The sequence below is a fragment of the Cibotium barometz genome, chromosome 4 (genome assembly GCF_041138505.1).
Source record: "Cibotium barometz isolate CiBa-2024 chromosome 4, ASM4113850v1, whole genome shotgun sequence".
Lineage (NCBI taxonomy): Eukaryota > Viridiplantae > Streptophyta > Polypodiopsida > Cyatheales > Cibotiaceae > Cibotium > Cibotium barometz.
Window position 1 is genome coordinate 15008894 of NC_141049.1, and position 7818 is coordinate 15016711.

The 7818-nt window shown below is 43.4% G+C and overlaps 1 pseudogene across 3 annotated transcripts; it reads right to left on the reverse strand.

Moving 5' to 3' along the window:
- Positions 1–205: 205 nt before the first annotated feature.
- Positions 206–6654, reverse strand: LOC147638948 (ETHYLENE INSENSITIVE 3-like 1 protein pseudogene; annotated as a pseudogene). 3 transcript variants are annotated; one of them, XR_015263978.1, is made up of 2 exons: positions 6475–6654; positions 206–2290 (listed from the first exon to the last, which is right to left on the reverse strand). The product of XR_015263978.1 is annotated as an ETHYLENE INSENSITIVE 3-like 1 protein pseudogene, transcript variant X2 (transcript). The 3 variants fall into 3 exon arrangements; XR_015263976.1 differs by lacking the exon at positions 6475–6654 and adding an exon at positions 6174–6307; XR_015263979.1 differs by lacking the exon at positions 6475–6654 and adding an exon at positions 6017–6287.
- Positions 6655–7818: the final 1164 nt, after the last annotated feature.

The window sequence follows — 7818 nt, forward strand, 5'->3', positions numbered from 1 at the left end:
ATTTTCGAAGTTTTTTGCTTCATTCTGCGGCATTTCCTTACCTAATAAAGTAGCACGATGCCTTCTGCTTGTATAAGCTAAATGCAAGGCTATGTGTGTTTAAAGTACCATGGTAATATGGTTCAGAGAGAAACCACCTTGGCAAGATATCATGATTAATCATGACCACAAACCATGTGAAATAAAAGACTGGTGGGTAGTACTAGTGTAAACAATGCTAGAAATGTCCTTTTTAACATCTAACACACTAGCCATGAGACAAACAGGAAGCATCCACTGCTCATGGTAGACTGATTACATCGTTATGCCCCAAAATACTGTATTAAGTCCTCATCTGCAAAGTCAGGTATACCTCCAAGAGGGCTAGAGCTATCCATGCACAGATCAAACGGGGGGTTGAAGGTATACTCAGTAGCAATGTCATCTGAATGAGGTTCAAACTGATGCTCACCAACCTTACTGCAACCACTACCAAGCCCTTCTCTTTGCCAGTCACCTTCATCTTCATTCAGGCTGGAGGCAACTTGACCCACTAGACCTTGCCCAAAAAGAGATGGACCGCCATCAACAACAGGCTCTGGCACATCTCTGGGAGAATTGTGTACATTGATAGTACCAGGAGCTTGATCATCAGCCGTACTCATACTTTCCAACATACCCAGGCCTTCCACATGCATCGGGTTCCTATACAAACCGGCAAACAGCTCATGAATCGGCTGGTTTCTTCCCATGATAATTTGCCCAGAGCCAGGGGCAGAAACAGTGGTAGACAACCTGTTACAAGTGACATGGCTCCCAGCCAAAGATGAGAGTTGCTCTTTTTTATGATTAGAAGGATACAAGGCTTGTTTCACAATCCCTGAATTGGCTTGTTCATGCGCGTCTAGTCTTTGCCCCTGAATAGAAATATCTTCAGCTGCCTTTCTCTTCCTCCCGAGTTGACCGTTTTGTCCAGAGCTTCCATTTTGAAACTTCGAAATACCAGGCTCCACACTGACATACCCCCTAGCAGAGGTCGTGACCTTTATATTGACCGTCTCTGTATCTTCATTCTGCATCTCTTCTAAAGAATCAGCATTGGAAGGTTCATCAAATGCATCCACATCATATTCGCTGGCACTGCTTGCAGAGAAGACCCCTGCATGAGGGGTTCCTAAAATTTCTGCATTTGAATCAAGCTGACTTGGCTGCTGCGTTGACACTTCTTCTTGGTTCAATACAGAAAGCCATGTCACACTTTCCTTGGCAGTCATCTTGTCCTGTAAGCACTTTGATTGCCTCACTAGCTTACGAACTTTTGCAATATCAGGAGACATGTGTTTGATCACAGCTGTCAAAACGCCAACTTTCCATGCCTTCTTCAGGTCATGAGGTTTTTTATATGGTGGAGGACCCTGTCCCTTCGACAAGCCAAGGTCTGGCCACCAGTCCTCATCCCCAGACGGCCACCAAGGGGGGTGCACCCCTTTTTCTAAAGGATAGTGCCGTTGCGGGGGGTCACAGTGTTGCATTAAGGCAGAGAGAAGTGATCCAAGAGTAGTATCTTGAAGCTCTTGAAGTGTGTGAGATGTCAGGGCAGCCACTGTACTCGTGTGTGTCTTCCCTGGCGCTGCGTGATCCACCTGATACTTTGTAATAGCAGCAGGCCCATTCTTATCAAAACGGACTTTCTCTTTCCACCATGCCCTGATATTGTCCGAAGCCCCACTGACAGGCTTTCCTTTCTCTGGAATAATCCCATAAACAAAAGCTTGTGCTTTGCAAACCTCCATCATTTTCAGCATGTATTTTAGAATACCATCCTGAGCTCGTGACATCTTCTTTCTGCATGCTTGCTCTTGGGACTGCTTCTGCTTGGGCTTTTCTGCTTGATCATTCACCTTCTGCTTTTCCTTGATACGCCTTAATCTAATCCGGTCTTTCCACATTCTTTTCTCAAGCTCATCCACACCTATCTCCTCGTCACTGACCTCATCTTCCGCCATCCCATTACCATCATTTTCACTCAGGATTTCTACAGCATCAAGCTCAAGAGAGAGTGAAAAATTTGTATTCGCTGAGGGATCCATTATGCAACTAAGGACACCAAAGACGGCTTTAGCCTCCTGTGGGAACTTGTGATGCTTTTGCCCTAACCCAATGAACATCAACTCTGCAATGTCACATCATGCTGCTGCCAGGCTTGAACTCCTTCAATCCAAGCAATCGTAGAGTGCAATTTGATTGTTGTCCAAAGCCCATGGGCATCTTGTGTTAAAGGTGGTGATATCACAAAGTCATTGCAGATTTCCTGAAATAAAAAAGCATAGTTATTTTATAATTGATTAAATGGTTTTTCTGAATGTGGAAGCCATGCTAAATTTTAACAAACATGAAAATTATACTAACACAAGGGAGGGGGATTTGTTCACATGATACACCGTGTATAACTGTGATAGGTGAATCCTAAAGCATTATATACATATACCTAGATGAATCCAGCAATATGCCCAAGGGCAAATTCACCTAATCAGAAAGTGCAAGTTATCCACAAGACTATATAACCATCAACTCCATCATGCATAGTATTGACTAAATACTACGACATCCCCAATAACATCAGCAATGCCCAATAGCGGGTGTAGAACTTGATATCAATATATGCTCCCACACACACACCCCACACACACGCACACAAGAGCATACATTTATACAAAGGTTTGCGTACTGAGTTTCTGTCATAACTCCGGAGATGCAAGGCAGACTCAGCCATAATGAAGCCTAGCACTAAGGAAACATAACAAATAGAAAGAATTATTACAACAAAAAGGTAGTTGATAGGGCATAAGCACCACTATAGATAAAGCATTGCCTAAAATGAAAGGAAATTCAAATGACTTGAGGATACTAGAAAGGCACTGTCAAGTACGCTCCACTTCTGAGGCTGCAAGCTCTCAGTGTCAAAGAAACAGGGTTACAATGCCTGCAAAAAATCTCATCTTTTGAGGGCCTGGATGGTGAAAACTCTATGCGTCCACAGAACACATCCACGATTCTTTTCTGAACTAGCCAGCTACATGCTTGGTACCTCCTCTGGACTCCGCAAAAATTAGGTTTGCAAGATGTTGCAAGTCTCCATTATGTCTTGAAACAAGTCCCTGTGGATGGGCCTCGACCCGGGGTTTGACCTGGCCATCTTGCAAGCTGGTGTCGTCCTGTCCAAGAATTCGTTGACCTATCCTTAGAAAGAAAAAGCTAGCAAATGTCTGAGTTGTGTCTTCACATCTACAACTGTACTTTTTCAGTGGTTGCTCTGTATGCCTACGAATCTGAAGCAAGCAGAAAGCCACACGTCTCTAGACCCCAAACCCAATATGACTGCGATGAGGACCAAATCACAAAATGACAACGCCCTCAAATCTCATCCTACATTGAGCAACAAAGTATAGCATGTTCGAACGTCTACACTTCCTGTGTTATATACCATGCATATCTGAAGCTCCCTATTGAAATTCACCGCTTGGCCTGTTGCTGCCTGCAACCTATGTAACGAGACATAAGCTCTATTTCACATGATAGAATCCTTGCCCGAACACGAGACATGTGGAAGAAGGCATGGGGACAAGGACCATAAGGTTTGTTCAAGAAAAAGCACCAATCTTGGTCAAAAAGCAAGAAAAGGCAAAAAGTCACACTAGGTTGACTACGAGCCAAGGGCACCACTGGCAAGAGGAGACTGAGCCTGACCAAAGAGCTAAAAAGCTATTTTTTCAAAAAGCAGCTCCAGGGCCGAAAAGCAAGGCCTGAAGTTAGAAAAGCAAAGTTAAAGAACTTTGACAAAAGTGAGTAATATTTTATTATTAAAAAGCAAAAAGGGAAAAGCAAAGAGTAAAAAGGCACAAGCAAAGCATGGATAAGCTTTTGGCAAAAAGCACAGCCCTCTTCAAGTAGCGTTGCCATCTTCATTGAAGTATGGAGATCATCTTCTCCATCATCATCTTCTTGATCACGAACCAAATCATGGACTTTTTAATCGTTGCTCGCTGATTCAGAGCGCCTTCAACAACTGCAGTGCCACATCATCATCTGTCCGTACGACTATCCGGATCCATACAATTGTTCGAACATGTACGGAGTTGTACGGACTGAAAATTTCTGAAACCCTAAAACTGCTCCAAAAGCTACTTTTTAGGAGGTTTTTATCGCCCGAAAACCATTAAAACAGGTTTCATATTAGTTATCTTGCCAAAAAGAGCTTTTCCATGGTTTCCTTCAACGACAAGGCTGTAGGAGTTGTGGAGATTATTCATGGGATGATTAAGTGATACTTGAACTTGAACTTGGATTTTGACTAGACCTTCGATTGGAACTCGGACTTGGATTTGGATTGGAACTAGAACTTGGATCTGGAACTTGAATTGGACTTAGATATGGAACTTGGAACTTAGACTTGGACTTGAATTTGGACTTGGACTTGGGCTTGGATTTGGATTTGGATTTGGATTTGGATTTGGATTTGGATTTGGATCTAGATCTGGACTGGGACTTGGACTTGGACTTGGACTTGGACTTGGACTTAGACTTGGATCTGGATATTGGATCTGGTACTAGCCCGATGAGAGATTCTTGTGGGTCATCCCCGTGGTGTGCTCGGCATCAGAGATCTAGTGCCTCGACATCGACTTCCACTTAGGGATTCTACATCAGCATATGTGTTTGCTTTTGTGTTAAGCTTTTAGCTTAATTAAACATGATTAAAATATCTTAATACTTAAATACTTGAGTAAACATAAGGCAAAGAGTGGAAAGCTGTGTTGTTTGCATTGAGACACAAGGCCTTGTTAAATAGGACCTGAAGAGGTACAAATGAAGAGGCACATCCTTGATGAAAGGGTGTAACTCTTGAATGAAGAGTTATGTCCTTTGGACGTAGAGATGTGTCCTTTGATCAATAGATGTGTCCCTTTGAAGAGATGTGTTCTTTGGTGATGACCAAGTTATGACCCTTCACTGGTGTCCTTTCAAAGTAATTAGGATACTTAAGGGTAATTAAAAGAGATTAAGTCACAACCGTGACATTCCCTCCACTTAAAATAAGACTTCGACTAAATATGAGACTTCTGTGAAGATCTTCGTCATTAGGCCATTTATGCAAAACACTTGACCATTAATGAAATTAAAACACTGAAATTGGCCATAGCCTTAAACATATACCACTTAATCCACAAAACTATAAAAGTGAGATGTGCACAGCTGTCACCACATAGAGGCTGGAATGGACCAACCTTATACCTTCGTATGGTACACATTTACCAGGTGTTGGGCATTTGGACACTCACCCTATGGCTGGAAATCAGCCCATAACAGCTGAAAATCCGCAATCAGACATGCCTGATGTTGAGCCCATTGGTCACGCAGATGCAATGGCAGAGGAAAGGAGAGCCATGCACGAAGCTAAAGCAATACCTTGTTGGCTGTTGCAAACCTTACGGGACAACCATGTTGAGGCTCCTTTGCCATGGAGTAAGCGTGCTAGTTCTCACCATGCATATAGGCACTTTGTTGATCGTGCTATCATGAGCACCTTGTGCAATGAAGAGGAGCATGTTTCCTTTGAGGAAGCACAGGAAGACGATCATTGGACTCATGCTATGCAGGACGAGTATGCCTGCATACTCAACAATGACACAGGGTATTTGGTAGATTTGCCTTACGGCAAAAAGGCCATTGGTACGAAGTGGGTTTACAAGTTGAAGCGAAAAGAAGATGGTAGCATTGACTGCTACAAGGCAAGGCTTGTTGCCAAAAGTTATGCTCAGTAAAAGGGCATGCAACCACCTATGGCCACATCATCTTGTGAAGCTGAGTACCGGGCAGCTTTCATACTACGGTTGAGTGTGTATGGTTGAGTAGATTGATGGCAGATCTTCGTGGGTGTGGTTTTCAGAGATAGAAAAGAGTGCCGCAGAAACACACATACAACATACAGAAGAGTCCTAAACTAATGATCTAATTATGTACAAGAAAGAAGCATTACAACTGGATTCAAGTACAAACAATATGGTTGAGTGAAGACGTCAACTGCAGCCCTGTGACCTATACTGTAGACTCCTGGCTAGAACTTTGCCTACAAGAAAACGCTATGTGAAGTCCAACACTGAGAAACGGAGATGGGAAATGATGAAATCCCACACCGTATATATATATGCATCATCTATCCTGGTCTGCCTGCTGATTCACGGTAAATACTGCTTGGGAAAGAAAAATACAGGTAAAAAACCGCACCCAAGCGGGAGGGAAAACCAGATAAGAGCTTAATGCACCAAAAAAATCAAAAAAGCAATTGCTGAAGATGAAAAAATAAATAAATAAATTTTGAGTTCAAAAAAATAAGGAAAAAAATTGTGCCTAAGCATCTCTCTCATTGGATCAACTGCAAACAGTGCCCACTTAATTCTACATTGATGGGAAAGCTAATCACGGCGGCAGGCTTACCCGAAGGGCGAAGACGGCCTCTGCATCATTTCTACCCGAGACCCACACTTCCTGCAATCAGAGAAAGAACCTTGCGCCTTCCTTGAGCCGTGTTGCGCCTTCGATCTTTCATCATCATCATGTGGCCCACCACCCATGAGCAAGGCCGCGCTCACACGTTTGTGTATGGGCGCTTATGTGTAGCTAGATTGTTGTGATTGGGTTGCTATGATATTACGTGCTAGAGAGATGAGAGAATCATATGGTAGGGATCCTTCTTAGAAGGGGATGGAAGGGGCACAATAGATGCCAAATCTACTTGGATTCATAGACCACCTCACTACTCCAACTTACCTCTCACGCAACCAATGAGCACACCTCACTCCAGCTTACCTCTCAGGCAACCAATGGTGCTCATGATGACCAATGAAGAACAGGAACCCCAAAGATTGGGGAACCACAAGATAACACTAGAGAACCCTCACAATCATCCATGCCTCTCAAAAAAAGGTCTTTTCTTCAGCCCTTGGGAGAAGTAAGTTACTCAGATCCATCAAGAGCCTCTCTAAAGAAAGTCATTGCTTCTCCTCTACCTTCCCCCTTGGAAAAATTACCCTCGCCACGCCATTTAACATCACCCTAATAACACAATGAAAAATACTCCTCCTAGGGCACAACACACCATAATCCTCACCATAATAGAATCTATCATGATAAAAGGAAATAGATGGTTGGTGCCCAAGAGCATCCTTCTTCGGGCATAGGGATGCTATGAAGGGAATGGCGATCTTGCCCAAGTACCGTGTATCCAGCAAAAATTAGAAGAATTGCATGAAGGGAATGGCAATCTTGCCCGTGTAAGGACTCAAACCCGTATCCACACATCTCGCACAAGCTCAAAGCCCCCCCACAAACCTAGGGGTTGATAAGAAGTTTCTGTTGTGGCTACTATGAAGATAATACTATACTATGGCTCCCCAAGGCCTCACCGTGGTCCCCTCACCACCCTCAAAACCATGAACCCCACAAGCAAATAGATGGTTATTATCCAAACCACTCCTCAAAGCACAAGGATATTTTAAGGGTAATAACTGTATCTCGGTGCCCAAATGTGCCACATCAAAGTGTGGACCCTTTAGACGTGTCAAAAATCAACCATCACACTGCAGGGGACACCCAAGGGCCCCCTTGAAACTTTAACCATTGACAACCACCTTGAATAAGGGAAAGGAGAAAATGGAGGAGGACCAATTAATAGTAGGCTTGAAGACGAAATCTTGTCCACATCTGCTACATCCTAGAAGGCAACCGACAAGGATCTTAGACTTTTTCATGTCTCCAACCCACTCGCACTTAAGTTGGTGT